The sequence below is a fragment of the Ovis canadensis genome, chromosome 7 (assembly GCF_042477335.2).
Source record: "Ovis canadensis isolate MfBH-ARS-UI-01 breed Bighorn chromosome 7, ARS-UI_OviCan_v2, whole genome shotgun sequence".
NCBI lineage: Eukaryota > Metazoa > Chordata > Mammalia > Artiodactyla > Bovidae > Ovis > Ovis canadensis.
Genome location: NC_091251.1, coordinates 6,057,528 through 6,075,851, shown reverse-complemented (window position 1 = coordinate 6,075,851; position 18,324 = coordinate 6,057,528).

Sequence of the window (18,324 nt, the reverse complement as noted above, 5' to 3'; positions counted from 1 at the left end):
GATGAGGCCCATTTCCGCTGAGGCTTCTCGAGGCTAATCACGTCTAACCACTGGAACTTCCAAAGGGTCCTTCACACCCTTGCTGCAACTCAAGAAGTTCCCCGACATACCCGTCTCCACTCGAGAGGAAGCACGTGGGTCCCGCACACATCCAGGGGAGCCCCGTTTCCGCCTCCTAGCTCGAGATGAGGGATCCTTTCCCTGTTTCGTAGGGAAAGAATTCCCGGCGTTCCCGTCGCATCTCAAGAGGAGGTGCTCTCCACAGGAAAGGGGAGAGGAACTCCAGGGTCGTGCCACCATTCCAAGAGTCCCCCAGATGTGTCAGTCCATTCCAGAGGAACCTGTTTTCCTGCACTGCCTTGACGTTCAAGCCGAGGATCGACTCCCACCACGTGTGCACGTGGGACAGCCCTGTGGGAAAGCCTCGTGGGAAAGCCTCGTGGGAAAGACTCGAGGGAAAACTATAGATCCTTTGATCCACGCGGCGGACTGCGTGACACTGCTGCTACCGCTCTGGAGGAAAGCGCAAGTGCATGCCCGCATTCGAGACGAGGACTGACTCCCATGGGGAGACTCCAGAAGTACCCCAAGATCCATGTCAGCACTGGAGAGGAATCCTCAGGTTCCGGCCGCGACTCCACACAAGGTCTTACGCCCCGGCATCGACGGAAGAGGAATCCCGAGACGCCCCGGAGGAACTCGCATGGGGACTGGCCTTTCCTGAGGCCACCAGAGCGGGTCCCTGAGGTCCCCGTCGTAAGTCGAGAGCACCTGCCGCAACTCGAGAAAATCCAGGAGGTTTTGCCCTCCAGGCGAGATGAGGCCCATTTCCGCTGAGGCTTCTCGAGGCCAATCACGTCTAATCACTGGAACTTCCAAAGGGTCCTTCACACCCTTGCTGCAACTCAAGAAGTTCCCCGACATACCCGTCTCCACTCGAGAGGAAGCACGTGGGGTCCCGCACACATCCAGGGGAGCCCCGTTACCGCCTCCTAGCTCGAGATGAGGTATCCTCTCCCTGTTTCGTAGGGAAAGAATTCCCGGCGTTCCCGTCGCATCTCAAGAGGAGGCGCTCTCCACAGGAAAAGCGAGAGGAACTCCAGGGTCGTGACACCATTCCAAGAGTCCCCCAGATGAGTCAGTCCATTCCAGAGGAACCTGTTTTCCCTGCACTGCCTTGACGTTCAAGCCGAGGATCGACTCCCACCACGTGTGCACGTGGGACAGCCCTGTGGGAAAGCCTCGTGGGAAAGCCTCGTGGGAAAGACTCGAGGGAAAACCATAGATCCTTTGATCCACGCGGCGGACTGCGTGACACTGCTGCTACCGCTCTGGAGGAAAGCGCAAGTGCATGCCCGCATTCGAGACGAGGACTGACTCCCCTGGGGAGACTCCAGAAGTACCCCAAGATCCATGTCAGCACTGGAGAGGAATCCTCAGGTTCCGGCCCCGACTCCACACAAGGTCTTAGGCCCCGGCATCGACGGGAGAGGAATCCCGAGACGCCCCCGAGGAACTCGCATGGGGACTGGCCTCTCCTGAGGCCACCAGAGCGGGTCCCTGAGGTTCCCGTCGTATGTCGAGAGCACCTGCCGCAACTCGAGAAAATCCAGGAGGTTTTGCCCTCCAGGCGAGATGAGGCCCATTTCCGCTGAGGCTTCTCGAGGCCAATCACATCTAACCACTGGAACTTCCAAAGGGTCCTTCACACCCTTGCTGCAACTCAAGAAGATCCCCGACATACCCGTCTGCACTCGAGAGGAAGCACGTGGGGTCCCGCACACATCCAGGGGAGCCCCGTTTCCGCCTCCTAGCTAGAGATGAGGGATCCTTTCCCTGTTTCGTAGGGAAAGAATTCCCGGCGTTCCCGTCGCAACTCAAGAGGAGGCGCTCTCCACAGGAAAGGCGAGAGGAACTCCAGGGTCGTGCCACCATTCCAATAGTCCCCCAGATGTGTCAGTCCATTCCAGAGGAACCTGTTTTCCCTGCACTGCCTTGACGTTCAAGCCGAGGATCGACTCCCACCACGTGTGCACCTGGGACAGCCCTGTGGGAAAGCCTCGTGGGAAAGCCTCGTGGGAAAGACTCGAGGGAAAACCATAGATCCTTTGATCCACACGGCGGACTGCGTGACACTGCTGCTACCGCTCTGGAGGAAAGCGCAAGTGCATGCCCGCATTCGAGACGAGGACTGACTCCCCTGGGGAGACTCCAGAAGTACCCCAAGATCCATGTCAGCACTGGAGAGGAATCCTCAGGTTCCGGCCCCGACTCCACACAAGGTCTTAGGCACCGGCATCGACGGGAGAAAAATCCCGAGAGGCCCCCGAGGAACTCGCATGGGGACTGGCCTTTCCTGAGGCCACCAGAGCGGTTCCCTGAGGTCCCCGTCGTAAGTCGAGAGCACCTGCCGCAACTCGAGAAAATCCAGGAGGTTTTGCCCTCCAGGCGAGATGAGGCCCATTTCCGCGGAGGCTTCTCGAGGCAAATCACATCTAACCACTAGAACTTCCAAAGGGTCCTTCACACCCTTGCTGCAACTCAAGAAGTTCCCCGACATACCCGTCTGCACTCGAGAGGAAGCACGTGGTGTCCCGCACACATCCAGGGGAGCCCCGTTTCCGCCTCCTAGCTCGAGATGAGGGATCCTTTCCCTGTTTCGTAGGGAAAGAATTCCCGGCGTTCCCGTCGCATCTCAAGAGGAGGCGCTCACAACAGGAAAGGCGAGAGGAACTCCAGGGTCGTGCCACCATTCCAAGAGTCCCCCAGATGTGTCAGTCCATTCCAGAGGAACCTGTTTTCCCTGCACTGCCTTGACGTTCAAGCCGAGGATCGACTCCCACCACGTGTGCACGTGGGACAGCCCTGTGGAAAGCCTCGTGGGAAAGCCTCGTGGGAAAGACTCGAGGGAAAACCATAGATCCTTTGATCCACGCGGGGGACTGCGTGACACTGCTGCTACCGCTCTGGAGGAAAGCGCAAGTGCATGCCCGCTTTCGACACGAGGACTGACTCCCCTGGGGAGACTCCAGAAGTACCCCAAGATCCATGTCAGCACTGGAGAGGAATCCTCAGGTTCCGGCCCCGACTCCACACAAGGTCTTAGGCCCCGGCATCGACGGGAGAGGAATCCCGAGAAGCCCCCGAGGAACTCGCATGGGGACTGGCCTTTCCTGAGGCCACCAGAGCGGTTCCCTGAGGTCCCCGTCGTAAGTCGAGAGCACCTGCCGCAACTCGAGAAAATCCAGGAGGTTTTACCCTCCAGGGAAGATGAGGCCCATTTCTGCTGAGGCTTCTCGAGGCCAATCACATCTAACCACTGGAACTTCCAAAGGGTCCTTCACACCCTTGCTGCAACTCAAGAAGTTCTCCGACATACCCGTCTCCGCTCGAGAGGAAGCACGTGGGGTCCCGCACACATCCAGGGGAGCCCCGTTTCCGCCTCCTAGCTCGAGATGAGGGATCCTTTCCCTGTTTCGTAGGGAAAGAATTCCCGGCGTTCCCGTCGCATCTCAAGAGGAGGCGCTCTCCACAGGAAAGGCGAGAGGAACTCCAGGGTCGTGCCACCATTCAAAGAGTCCCCCAGATGTGTCAGTCCATTCCAGAGGAACCTGTTTTCCCTGAACTGCCTTGACGTTCAAGCCGAGGATCGACTCCCACCACGTGTGCACGTGGGACAGCCCTGTGGGAAAGCCTCGTGGGAAAGCCTCGTGAGAAAGACTCGAGGGAAAACCATAGATCCTTTATTCCACGCGGGGGACTGCGTGACACTGCTGCTACCGCTCTGGAGGAAAGCGCAAGTGCATGCCCGCATTCGAGACGAGGACTGACTCCCCTGGGGAGACTCCAGAAGTACCCCAAGATCCATGTCAGCCCTGGAGAGGAATCCTCAGGTTCCGGCCCCGACTCCACACAAGGACTTAGGCCCCGGCATAGACGGGAGAGGAATCCCGAGAGGCCCCCGAGGACCTCGCATGGGGACTGGCCTTTCCTGAGGCCACAAGAGCGGGTCCCTGAGGTCCCCGTCGCAAGTCGAGAGCACCTGCCGCAACTCGAGAAAATCCAGGAGGTTTTGCCCTCCAGGCGAGATGAGGCCCATTTCCGATGAGGATTCTCGAGGCCAATCATATCTAACCACTGGAACTTCCAAAGGGTCCTTCACACCATTGCTGCAACTCAAGAAGTTCCCCGACATACCCGTCTCCACTCGAGAGGAAGCACGTGGTGTCCCGCACACATCCAGGGGAGCCCCGTTTCCGCCTCCTAGCTCGAGAGGAGGGATCCTTTCCCTGTTTCTTAGCGAAAGAATTCCCGGCGTTCCCGTCGCATCTCAAGAGGAGGCGCTCTCCACAGGAAAGGCGAGAGGAACTCCAGGGTCGTGCCACCATTCCAAGAGTCCCCAAGATGTGTCAGTCCATTCCAGAGGAACCTGTTTTCCCTGCACTGCCTTGATGTTCAAGCCGAGGATCGACTCCCACCACGTGTGCACGTGGGACAGCCCTGTGGGAAATCCTCGTGGGAAAGCCTCGTGGGAAAGACTCGAGGGAAAACCATAGATCCTTTGATCCACGCGGCGGACTGCGTGACACTGCTGCTACCGCTCTGGAGGAAAGCGCAAGTGCATGCCCGCATTCGAGACGAGGACTGACTCCCCTGGGGAGACTCCAGAAGTACCCCAAGATCCATGTCAGCACTGGAGAGGAATCCTCAGGTTCCGGCCCCGATTCCACACAAGGTCTTAGGCCCCGGCATCGACGGGAGAGGAATCCCGAGAGGCCCCGGAGGAACTCGCATGGGGACTGGCCTTTCCTGAGGCCACCAGAGCGGGTCCCTGAGGTCCCCGTCGTAAGTCGAGAGCACCTGCCGCAACTCGAGAAAATCCAGGAGGTTTTGCCCTCCAGGCGCGATGAGGCCCATTTCCGCTGAGGCTTCTCGAGGCCAATCACATCTAACCACTGGAACTTCCAAAGGGTCCTTCACACCATTGCTGCAACTCAAGAAGTTCCCCGACATACCCGTCTCCACTCGAGAGGAAGCACGTGGGGTCCCGCACACATCCAGGGGAGCCCCGTTTCCGCCTCCTAGCTCGAGATGAGGGATCCTTTCATTGTTTCGTAGGGAAAGAATTCCCGGCGTTCCCGTCGCATCTCAAGAGGAGGCGCTCTCCACAGGAAAGGCGAGAGGAACTCCAGGGTCGTGCCACCATTCCAAGAGTCCCCCAGATGTGTCAGTCCATTCCAGAGGAACCTGTTTTCCCTGCACTGCCTTGACGTTCAAGCCGAGGATCGACTCCCACCACGTGTGCACGTGGGACAGCCCTGTGGGAAAGCCTCGGGGGAAAGCCTCCTGGGAAAGACTCGAGGGAAAACCATAGATCCTTTGATCCACGCGGCGGACTGCGTGACACTGCTGCTACCGCTCTGGAGGAAAGCGAAGTGCATGCCCGCATTCGAGACGAGGACTGACTCCCCTGGAGAGACTCCAGAAGTACCCCAAGATCCATGTCAGCACTGGAGAGGAATCCTCAGGTTCCGGCCCCGACTCCACACAAGGTCTTAGGCCCCGGCATCGACGGGAGAGGAATCCCGAGACGCCCCCGAGGAACTCGCATGGGGACTGGCCTTTCCTGAGGCCACCAGAGCGGGTCCCTGAGGTCCCCGCCGTAAGTCGAGAGCACCTGCCGCAACTCGAGAAAATCCAGGAGGTTTTGCCCTCCAGGCGAGATGAGGCCCATTTCCGCTGAGGCTTCTCGAGGCCAATCACATCTAACCACTGGAACTTCCAAAGGGTCCTTCACACCATTGCTGCAACTCAAGAAGTTCCCCGACATACCCGTCTGCACTCGAGAGGAAGCACGTGGGGTCCCGCACACATCCAGGGGAGCCCCGTTTCCGCCTCCTAGCTCGAGATGAGGGATCCTTTCCGTTTCGTAGGGAAAGAATTCCCGGCGTTCCCGTCGCATCTCAAGAGGAGGCGCTCTCCACAGGAAAGGCGAGAGGAACTCCAAGTTCGTGCCACCATTCCAAGAGTCCCCCAGATGAGTCAGTCCATTCCAGAGGAACCTGTTTTCCCTGCACTGCCTTGACGTTCAAGCCGAGGATCGACTCCCACCACGTGTGCACGTGGGACAGCCCTGTGGGAAAGCCTCGTGGGAAAGCCTCGTGGGAAAGACTCGAGGGAAAACCATAGATTCTTTGATCCACGCGGCGTACTGCGTGACACTGCTGCTACCGCTCTGGAGGAAAGAGCAATGCATGCCCGCATTCGAGACGAGGACTGACTCCCCTGGGGAGACTCCAGAAGTACCCCAAGATCCATGTCAGCACTGGAGAGGAATCCTCAGGTTCCGGCCCCGACTCCACACAAGGTCTTAGGCCCCGGCATCGACGGGAGAGGAATCCCGAGAGGCCCCCGAGGAACTCTCATGGGGACTGGCCTTTCCTGAGGCCACCAGATCGGTTCCCTGAGGTCCCCGTCGTAAGTCGAGAGCACCTGCCGCAACTCGAGAAAATCCAGGAGGTTTTGCCCTCCAGGTGAGATGAGGCCCATTTCCGCTGAGGCTTCTCGAGGCCAATGACATCTAACCACTGGAACTTCCAAAGGGTCCTTCACACCATTGCTGCAACTCAAGAAGTTCCCCGACATAGCCGTCTCCACTCGAGAGGAAGCACATGGTGTCCCGCACACATCCAGGGGAGCCCCGTTTCCGCCTCCTAGCTCGAGATGAGGGATCCTTTCCCTGTTTCGTAGGGAAAGAATTCCCGGCGTGCCCGTCGCATCTCAAGAGGAGGCGCTCTCCACAGGAAAGGCGAGAGGAACTCCAGGGTCGTGCCACCATTCCAAGAGTCCCCCAGATGTGTCAGTCCATTCCAGAGGAACCTGTTTTCCCTGCACTGCCTTGACGTTCAAGCCGAGGATCGACTCCCACCACGTGTGCACGTGGGACAGCCCTGTGGGAAAGCTTCGTGGGAAAGCCTCGTGGGAAAGACTCGAGGGAAAACCATAGATCCTTTGATCCACGCGGCGGACTGCGTTACACTGCTGCTACCGCTCTGGAGGAAAGCGCAAGTGCATGCCCGCATTCGAGACGAGGACTGACTCCCCTGGGGAGACTCCAGAAGTACCCCAAGATCCATGTCAGCACTGGAGAGGAATCCTCAGGTTCCGGCCCCGACTCCACACAAGGTCTTAGGCCCCGGCATCGACTGGAGAGGAATCCCGAGACGCCCCCGAGGAACTCGCATGGGGACTGGCCTTTCCTGAGGCCACCAGAGCGGGTCCCTGAGGTCCCCGTCGTAAGTAGAGAGCACCTGCCGCAACTCGAGAAAATCCAGGAGGTTTTGCCCTCCAGGCGAGATGAGGCCCATTTCCGCTGAGGCTTCTCGAGGCCAATCACATCTAACCACTGGAACTTCCAAAGGGTCCTTCACACCATTGCTGCAACTCAAGAAGTTCCCCGACATACCCGTCTCCACACGAGAGGAAGCACGTGGGGTCCCGCAAACATCCAGGGGAGCCCCGTTTCCGCCTCCTAGCTCGAGATGAGGGATCCTTTCCCTGTTTCGTAGGGAAAGAATTCCCGGCGTGCCCGTCGCATCTCAAGAGGAGGCGCTTTCCACAGGAAAGGCGAGAGGAACTCCAGGGTCGTGCCACCATTCCAAGAGTCCCCCAGATGTGTCAGTCCATTCCAGAGGAACCTGTTTTCCCTGCACTCCCTTGACGTTCAAGCCGAGGATCGACTCCCAACACGTGTGCACGTGGGACAGCCCTGTGGGAAAGCCTCGTGGGAAAGCCTCGTGGGAAAGACTCGAGGGAAAACTATAGATCCTTTGATCCACGCGGCGGACTGCGTGACACTACTGCTACCGCTCTGGAGGAAAGCGCAATGCATGCCCGCATTCGAGACGAGGACTGACTCCCCTGGGGAGACTCCAGAAGTACCCCAAGATCCATGTCAGCACTGGAGAGGAATCCTCAGGTTCCGGCCCCGACTCCACACAAGGTCTTAGGCCCCGGCATCGACGGGAGAGGAATCCCGAGACGCCCCCGAGGAACTCGCATGGGGACTGGCCTTTCCTGAGGCCACCAGAGCGGGTCCCTGAGGTCCCCGTCGTAAGTCGAGAGCACCTGCCGCAACTCGAGAAAATCCAGGAGGTTTTGCCCTCCAGGCGAGATGAGGCCCATTTCCGCTGAGGCTTCTCGAGGCCAATCACATCTAACCACTGGAACTTCCAAAGGGTCCTTCACACCATTGCTGCAACTCAAGAAGTTCCCCGACATACCCGTCTCCACTCGAGAGGAAGCACGTGGGGTCCCGCAAACATCCAGGGGAGCCCCGTTTCCGCCTCCTAGCTCGAGATGAGGGATCCTTTCCCTGTTTCGTAGGGAAAGAATTCCCGGCGTGCCCGTCGCATCTCAAGAGGAGGCGCTCTCCACAGGAAAGGCGAGAGGAACTCCAGGGTCGTGCCACCATTCCAAGAGTCCCCCAGATGTGTCAGTCCATTCCAGAGGAACCTGTTTTCCCTGCACTGCCTTGACGTTCAAGCCGAGGATCGACTCCCACCACGTGTGCACGTGGGACAGCCCTGTGGGAAAGCCTCGTGGGAAAGCCTCGTGGGAAAGACTCGAGGGAAAACCATAGATCCTTTGATCCACGCGGCGGACTGCGTGACACTGCTGCTACCGCTCTGGAGGAAAGCGCAAGTGCATGCCCGCATTCGAGACGAGGACTGACGCCCCTGGGGAGACTCCAGAAGTACCCCAAGATCCATGTCAGCACTGGAGAGGAATCCTCAGGTTCCGGCCCCGACTCCACGCAAGGTCTTAGGACCCGGCATCTACGGGAGAGGAATCCCGAGACGCCCCCGAGGAACTCGCTTGGGGACTGGCCTTTCCTGAGGCCACCAGAGCGGGTCCCTGAGGTCCCCGTCGTAAGTCGAGAGCACCTGCCGCAACTCGAGAAAATCCAAGAGGTTTTGCCCTCCAGGCGAAATGAGGCCCATTTCCGCTGAGGCTTCTCGAGGCCAATCACATCTAACCACTGGAACTTCCAAAGGGTCCTTCACACCATTGCTGCAACTCAAGAAGTTCCCCGATATACCCGTCTCCACTCGAGAGGAAGCACGTGGGGTCCCGCACACATCCAGGGGAGACCCGTTTCCGCCTCCTAGCTCGAGATGAGGGATCCTTTCCCTGTTTCGTAGGGAAAGAATTCCCGGCGTTCCCGTCGCATCTCAAGAGGAGGCGCTCTCCACAGGAAAGGCGAGAGGAACTCCAGGGTCGTGACACCATTCCAAGAGTCCCCCAGATGTGTCAGTCCCTTCCAGAGGAACCTGTTTTCCCTGCACTGCCTTGACGTTCAAGCCGAGGATCGACTCCCACGACGTGTGCACGTGGGACAGCCCTGTGGGAAAGCCTCGTGGGAAAGCCTCGTGGGAAAGACTCGAGGGAAAACCATAGATACTTTGATCCACGCGGCGGACTGCGTGACACTGCTGCTACCGCTCTGGAGGAAAGCGCAATGCATGCCCGCATTCGAGACGAGGACTGACTCCCCTGGGGAGACTCCAGACGTACCCCAAGATCCATGTCAGCACTGGAGAGGAATCCTCAGGTTCCGGCCCCGACTCCACACAAGGTCTTAGGCCCCGGCATCGACGGGAGAGGAATCCCGAGACGCCCCCGAGGAACGCGCATGGGGACTGGCCTTTCCTGAGGCCACCAGAGCGGTTCCCTGAGGTCCCCGTCGTAAGTCGAAAGCACCTGCCGCAACTCGAGAAAATCCAGGAGGTTTTGCCCGCCAGGCGAGATGAGGCCCATTTCTGATGAGGCTTCTCGAGGCAAATCACATCTAACCACTGGAACTTCCAAAGGGTCCTTCACACCATTGCTGCAACTCAAGAAGTTCCCCGACATACCCGTCTCCACTCGAGAGGAAGCACGTGGGGTCCCGCACACATCCAGGGGAGCCCCGTTTCCGCCTCCTAGCTCGAGATGAGGGATCCTTTCCCTGTTTCGTAGGGAAAGAATTCCCGGCATTCCCGTCGCATCTCAAGAGGAGGCGCTCTCCACAGGAAATGCGAGAGGAACTCCAGGGTCGTGCCACCATTCCAAGAGTCCCCCAGATGTGTCAGTCCATTCCAGAGGAACCTGTTTTCCCTGCACTGCCTTGACGTTCAAGCCGAGGATCGACTCCCACCACGTGTGCACGTGGGACAGCCCTGTGGGAAAGCCTCGTGGGAAAGCCTCGTGGGAAAGACTCGAGGGAAAACCATAGATCCTTTGATCCACGCGGCGGACTGCGTGACACTGCTGCTACCGCTTTGGAGGAAAGCGCAATGCATGCCCGCATTCGAGACGAGGACTGACTCCCCTGGGGAGACTCCAGACGTACCCCAAGATCCATGTCAGCACTGGAGAGGAATCCTCAGGTTCCGGCCCCGACTCCACACAAGGTCTTAGGCCCCGGCATCGACGGGAGAGGAATCCCGAGACGCCCCCGAGGAACTCGCATGGGGACTGGCCTTTCCTGAGGCCACCAGAGCGGGTCCCTGAGGTCCCCGTCGTAAGTCGAGAGCACCTGCCGCAACTCGAGAAAATCCAGGAGGTTTTGCACTCCAGGCGAGATGAGGCCCATTTCCGCTGAGGCTTCTCGAGGCTAATCACGTCTAACCACTGGAACTTCCAAAGGGTCCTTCACACCCTTGCTGCAACTCAAGAACTTCCCCGACATACCCGTCTCCACTCGAGAGGAAGCACGTGGGGTCCCGCACACATCCAGGGGAGCCCCGTTTCCGCCTCCTAGCTCGAGATGAGGGATCCTTTCCCTGTTTCGTAGGGAAAGAATTCCCGGCGTTCCCGTCGCATCTCAAGAGGAGGCGCTCTCCACAGGAAAGGGGAGAGGAACTCCAGGGTCGTGCCACCATTCCAAGAGACCCCCAGATGTGTCAGTCCATTCCAGAGGAACCTGTTTTCCCTGCACTGCCTTGACGTTCAAGCCGAGGATCGAGTCCCACCACGTGTGCACGTGGGACAGCCCTGAGGGAAAGCCTCGCGGGAAAGCCTCATGGGAAAGCCTCCTGGGAAAGACTCGAGGGAAAACCATAGATCCTTTGATCCACGCGGCGGACTGCGTGACACTGCTGCTACCGCTCTGGAGGAAAGCGCAAGTGCATGCCCGCATTCGACACGAGGACTGACTCCCCTGGGGAGACTCCAGAAGTACCCCCAAGATCCATGTCAGCACTGGAGAGGAATCCTCAGGTTCCGGCCCCGACTCCACACAAGGTCTTAGGCCCCGGCATCGACGGGAGAGGAATCCCGAGAGGCCCCCGAGGAACTCGCATGGGGACTGGGCTTTCCTGAGGCCATCAGAGCGGGTCCCTGAGGTCCCCGTCGTAAGTCGAGAGCACCTGCCGCAACTCGAGAAAATCCAGGAGGTTTTGCCCTCCAGGCGAGATGAGGCCCATTTCCGCTGAGGCTTCTCGAGGCCAATCACATCTAACCACTGGAACTTCCAAAGGGTCCTTCACACCCTTGCTGCAACTCAAGAAGTTTCCCAACATACCTGTCTCCACTCGAGAGGAAGCACGTGGGGTCCCGCACACATCCAGGGGAGCCCCGTTTCCGCCTCCTAGCTCGAGATGAGGGATCCTTTCCCTGTTTCGTAGGGAAAGAATTCCCGGCGTTCCCGTCGCATCTCAAGAGGAGGCGCTCTCCACAGGAAAGGCGAGAGGAACTCCAGGGTCGTGACACCATTGCAAGAGTCCCCCAGATGTGTCAGTCCATTCCAGAGGAACCTGTTTTCCCTGCACTGCCTTGACGTTCAAGCCGAGGATCGACTCCCACCACGTGTGCACGTGGGACAGCCCTGTGGAAAGCCTCGTGGGAAAGCCTCGTGGGAAAGACTCGAGGGAAAACCATAGATCCTTTGATCCACGCGGCGGACTGCGTGACACTGCTGCTACCGCTCTGGAGGAAAGCGCAAGTGCATGCCCGCTTTCGACACGAGGACTGACTCCCCTGGGGAGACTCCAGAAGTACCCCAAGATCCATGTCAGCACTGGAGAGGAATCCTCAGGTTCCGGCCCCGACTCCACACAAGGTCTTAGGCCCCGGCATCGACGGGAGAGGAATCCCGAGAAGCCCCCGAGGAACTCGCATGGGGACTGGCCTTTCCTGAGGCCACCAGAGCGGTTCCCTGAGGTCCCCGTCGTAAGTCGAGAGCACCTGCCGCAACTCGAGAAAATCCAGGAGGTTTTACCCTCCAGGGAAGATGAGGCCCATTTCTGCTGAGGCTTCTCGAGGCCAATCACATCTAACCACTGGAACTTCCAAAGGGTCCTTCACACCCTTGCTGCAACTCAAGAAGTTCTCCGACATACCCGTCTCCGCTCGAGAGGAAGCACGTGGGGTCCCGCACACATCCAGGGGAGCCCCGTTTCCGCCTCCTACCTCGACATGAGGGATCTTTTCCCTGTTTCGTTGGGAAAGAATTCCCGGCGTTCCCGTCGCATCTCAAGAGGAGGCGCTCTCCACAGGAAAGGCGAGAGGAACTCCAGGGTCGTGCCACCATTCCAAGAGTCCCCCAGATGTGTCAGTCCATTCCAGAGGAACCTGTTTTCCCTGAACTGCCTTGACGTTCAAGCCGAGGATCGACTCCCACCACGTGTGCACGTGGGACAGCCCTGTTGGAAAGCCTCGTGGGAAAGCCTCGTGGGAAAGACTCGAGGGAAAACCATAGATCCTTTATTCCACGCGGGGGACTGCGTGACACTGCTGCTACCGCTCTGGAGGAAAGCGCAAGTGCATGCCCGCATTCGAGACGAGGACTGACTCCCCTGGGGAGACTCCAGAAGTACCCCAAGATCCATGTCAGCACTGGAGAGGAATCCTCAGGTTCCGGCCCCGACTCCACACAAGGACTTAGGCCCCGGCATCGACGGGAGAGGAATCCCGAGAGGCCCCCGAGGACCTCGCATGGGGACTGGCCTTTCCTGAGGCCACAAGAGCGGGTCCCTGAGGTCCCCGTCGCAAGTCGAGAGCACCTGCCGCAACTCGAGAAAATCCAGGAGGTTTTGCCCTCCAGGCGAGATGAGGCCCATTTCCGATGAGGCTTCTCGAGGCCAATCATATCTAACCACTGGAACTTCCAAAGGGTCCTTCACACCATTGCTGCAACTCAAGAAGTTCCCCGACATACCCGTCTGCACTCGAGAGGAAGCACGTGGGGTCCCACACACATCCAGGGGAGCCCCGTTTCCGCCTCCTAGCTCGAGATGAGGGATCCTTTCCCTGTTTCGTAGGGAAAGAATTCCCGGCGTTCCAGTCGCATCTCAAGAGGAGGCGCTCTCCACAGGAAAGGAGAGAGGAACTCCAGGGTCGTGCCACCATTCCAAGAGTCCCTCAGATGTGTCAGTCCATTCCAGAGGAACCTGTTTTCCCTGCACTGCCTTGACGTTCAAGCCGAGGATCGACTCCCACCACGTGTGCACGTGGGACAGCCCTGTGGGAAAGCCTCGTGGGAAAGCCTCGTGGGAAAGACTCGAGGGAAAACCATAGATCCTTTGATCCACGAGGCGGACTGCGTGACACTGCTGCTACCGCTCTGGAGGAAAGCGCAAGTGCATGCCCGCATTCGAGACAAGGACTGACTCCCCTGGGGAGACTCCAGACGTACCCCAAGATCCATGTCAGCACTGGAGAGGAATCCTCAGGTTCCGGCCCCGACTCCACACAAGGTCTTAGGCCCTGGCATCGACGGGAGAGGAATACCGAGACGCCCCCGAGGAACTCGCATGGGGACTGGCCTTTCCTGAGGCCACCAGAGCGGGTCCCTGAGGTCCCCGTCGTAAGTCGAGAGCACCTGCCGCAACTCGAAAAAATCCAGGAGGTTTTGCCCTACAGGCGAGATGAGGCCCATTTCCGCTGAGGCTTCTCGAGGCCAATCACATCTAACCACTGGAACTTCCAAAGGGTCCTTCACACCATTGCTGCAACTCAAGAAGTTCCTCGACATACCCGTCTCCACTCGAGAGGAAGCACGTGGTGTCCCGCACACATCCAGGGGAGCCCCGTTTCCGCCTCCTAGCTCGAGAGGAGGGATCCTTTCCCTGTTTCTTAGCGAAAGAATTCCCGGCGTTCCCGTCGCATCTCAAGAGGAGGCGCTCTCCACAGGAAAGGCGAGAGGAACTCCAGGGTCGTGCCACCATTCCAAGAGTCCCCAAGATGTGTCAGTCCATTCCAGAGGAACCTGTTTTCCCTGCACTGCCTTGATGTTCAAGCCGAGGATCGACTCCCACCACGTGTGCACGTGGGACAGCCCTGTGGGAAATCCTCGTGGGAAAGCCTCGTGGGAAAGACTCGAGGGAAAACCATAGATCCTTTGATCCACGCGGCGGACTGCGTGACACTGCTGCTACCGCTCTGGAGGAAAGCGCAAGTGCATGCCCGCATTCGAGACGAGGACTGACTCCCCTGGGGAGACTCCAGAAGTACCCCAAGATCCATGTCAGCACTGGAGAGGAATCCTCAGGTTCCGGCCCCGATTCCACACAAGGTCTTAGGCCCCGGCATCGACGGGAGAGGAATCCCGAGAGGCCCCGGAGGAACTCGCATGGGGACTGGCCTTTCCTGAGGCCACCAGAGCGGGTCCCTGAGGTCCCCGTCGTAAGTCGAGAGCACCTGCCGCAACTCGAGAAAATCCAGGAGGTTTTGCCCTCCAGGCGCGATGAGGCCCATTTCCGCTGAGGCTTCTCGAGGCCAATCACATCTAACCACTGGAACTTCCAAAGGGTCCTTCACACCATTGCTGCAACTCAAGAAGTTCCCCGACATACCCGTCTCCACTCGAGAGGAAGCACGTGGGGTCCCGCACACATCCAGGGGAGCCCCGTTTCCGCCTCCTAGCTCGAGATGAGGGATCCTTTCATTGTTTCGTAGGGAAAGAATTCCCGGCGTTCCCGTCGCATCTCAAGAGGAGGCGCTCTCCACAGGAAAGGCGAGAGGAACTCCAGGGTCGTGCCACCATTCCAAGAGTCCCCCAGATGTGTCAGTCCATTCCAGAGGAACCTGTTTTCCCTGCACTGCCTTGACGTTCAAGCCGAGGATCGACTCCCACCACGTGTGCACGTGGGACAGCCCTGTGGGAAAGCCTCGGGGGAAAGCCTTCTGGGAAAGACTCGAGGGAAAAACATAGATCCTTTGATCCACGCGGCGGACTGCGTGACACTGCTGCTACCGCTCTGGAGGAAAGCGAAGTGCATGCCCGCATTCGAGACGAGGACTGACTCCCTTGGAGAGACTCCAGAAGTACCCCAAGATCCATGTCAGCACTGGAGAGGAATCCTCAGGTTCCGGCCCCGACTCCACACAAGGTCTTAGGCCCCGGCATCGACGGGAGAGGAATCCCGAGACGCCCCCGAGGAACTCGCATGGGGACTGGCCTTTCCTGAGGCCACCAGAGCGGGTCCCTGAGGTCCCCGTCGCAAGTCGAGAGCACCTGCCGCAACTCGAGAAAATCCAGGAGGTTTTGCCCTCCAGGGGAGATGAGGCCCATTTCCGATGAGGCTTCTCGAGGCCAATCATATCTAACCACTGGAACTTCCAAAGGGTCCTTCACACCATTGCTGCAACTCAAGAAGTTCCCCGACATACCCGTCTGCACTCGAGAGGAAGCACGTGGGGTTCCACACACATCCAGGGGAGCCCCGTTTCCGCCTCCTAGCTCGAGATGAGGGATCCTTTCCCTGTTTCGTAGGGAAAGAATTCCCGGCGTTCCAGTCGCATCTCAAGAGGAGGCGCTCTCCACAGGAAAGGAGAGAGGAACTCCAGGGTCGTGCCACCATTCCAAGAGTCCCCCAGATGTGTCAGTCCATTCCAGAGGAACCTGTTTTCCCTGCACTGCCTTGACGTTCAAGCCGAGGATCGACTCCCACCACGTGTGCACGTGGGACAGCCCTGTGGGAAAGCCTCGTGGGAAAGCCTCGTGGGAAAGACTCGAGGGAAAACCATAGATCCTTTGATCCACGAGGCGGACTGCGTGACACTGCTGCTACCGCTCTGGAGGAAAGCGCAAGTGCATGCCCGCATTCGAGACAAGGACTGACTCCCCTGGGGAGACTCCAGACGTACCCCAAGATCCATGTCAGCACTGGAGAGGAATCCTCAGGTTCCGGCCCCGACTCCACACAAGGTCTTAGGCCCTGGCATCGACGGGAGAGGAATACCGAGACGCCCCCGAGGAACTCGCATGGGGACTGGCCTTTCCTGAGGCCACCAGAGCGGGTCCCTGAGGTCCCCGTCGTAAGTCGAGAGCACCTGCCGCAACTCGAAAAAATCCAGGAGGTTTTGCCCTACAGGCGAGATGAGGCCCATTTCCGCTGAGGCTTCTCGAGGCCAATCACATCTAACCACTGGAACTTCCAAAGGGTCCTTCACACCATTGCTGCAACTCAAGAAGTTCCTCGACATACCCGTCTCCACTCGAGAGGAAGCACGTGGTGTCCCGCACACATCCAGGGGAGCCCCGTTTCCGCCTCCTAGCTCGAGAGGAGGGATCCTTTCCCTGTTTCTTAGCGAAAGAATTCCCGGCGTTCCCGTCGCATCTCAAGAGGAGGCGCTCTCCACAGGAAAGGCGAGAGGAACTCCAGGGTCGTGCCACCATTCCAAGAGTCCCCAAGATGTGTCAGTCCATTCCAGAGGAACCTGTTTTCCCTGCACTGCCTTGATGTTCAAGCCGAGGATCGACTCCCACCACGTGTGCACGTGGGACAGCCCTGTGGGAAATCCTCGTGGGAAAGCCTCGTGGGAAAGACTCGAGGGAAAACCATAGATCCTTTGATCCACGCGGCGGACTGCGTGACACTGCTGCTACCGCTCTGGAGGAAAGCGCAAGTGCATGCCCGCATTCGAGACGAGGACTGACTCCCCTGGGGAGACTCCAGAAGTACCCCAAGATCCATGTCAGCACTGGAGAGGAATCCTCAGGTTCCGGCCCCGATTCCACACAAGGTCTTAGGCCCCGGCATCGACGGGAGAGGAATCCCGAGAGGCCCCGGAGGAACTCGCATGGGGACTGGCCTTTCCTGAGGCCACCAGAGCGGGTCCCTGAGGTCCCCGTCGTAAGTCGAGAGCACCTGCCGCAACTCGAGAAAATCCAGGAGGTTTTGCCCTCCAGGCGCGATGAGGCCCATTTCCGCTGAGGCTTCTCGAGGCCAATCACATCTAACCACTGGAACTTCCAAAGGGTCCTTCACACCATTGCTGCAACTCAAGAAGTTCCCCGACATACCCGTCTCCACTCGAGAGGAAGCACGTGGGGTCCCGCACACATCCAGGGGAGCCCCGTTTCCGCCTCCTAGCTCGAGATGAGGGATCCTTTCATTGTTTCGTAGGGAAAGAATTCCCGGCGTTCCCGTCGCATCTCAAGAGGAGGCGCTCTCCACAGGAAAGGCGAGAGGAACTCCAGGGTCGTGCCACCATTCCAAGAGTCCCCCAGATGTGTCAGTCCATTCCAGAGGAACCTGTTTTCCCTGCACTGCCTTGACGTTCAAGCCGAGGATCGACTCCCACCACGTGTGCACGTGGGACAGCCCTGTGGGAAAGCCTCGTGGGAAAGCCTCGTGGGAAAGACTCGAGGGAAAAACATAGATCCTTTGATCCACGCGGCGGACTGCGTGACACTGCTGCTACCGCTCTGGAGGAAAGCGAAGTGCATGCCCGCATTCGAGACGAGGACTGACTCCCCTGGAGAGACTCCAGAAGTACCCCAAGATCCATGTCAGCACTGGAGAGGAATCCTCAGGTTCCGGCCCCGACTCCACACAAGGTCTTAGGCCCCGGCATCGACGGGAGAGGAATCCCGAGACGCCCCCGAGGAACTCGCATGGGGACTGGCCTTTCCTGAGGCCACCAGAGCGGGTCCCTGAGGTCCCCGTCGCAAGTCGAGAGCACCTGCCGCAACTCGAGAAAATCCAGGAGGTTTTGCCCTCCAGGGGAGATGAGGCCCATTTCCGATGAGGCTTCTCGAGGCCAATCATATCTAACCACTGGAACTTCCAAAGGGTCCTTCACACCATTGCTGCAACTCAAGAAGTTCCCCGACATACCCGTCTGCACTCGATAGGAAGCACGTGGTGTCCCGCAAACATCCAGGGGAGCCCCGTTTCCGCCTCCTAGCTCGAGATGAGGGATCCTTTCCCTGTTTCGTAGGAAAAGAATTCCCGGCGTGCCCGTCGCATCTCAAGAGGAGGCGCTCTCCACAGGAAAGGCGAGAGGAACTCCAGGGTCGTGCCACCATTCCAAGAGTCCCCCAGATGTGTCAGT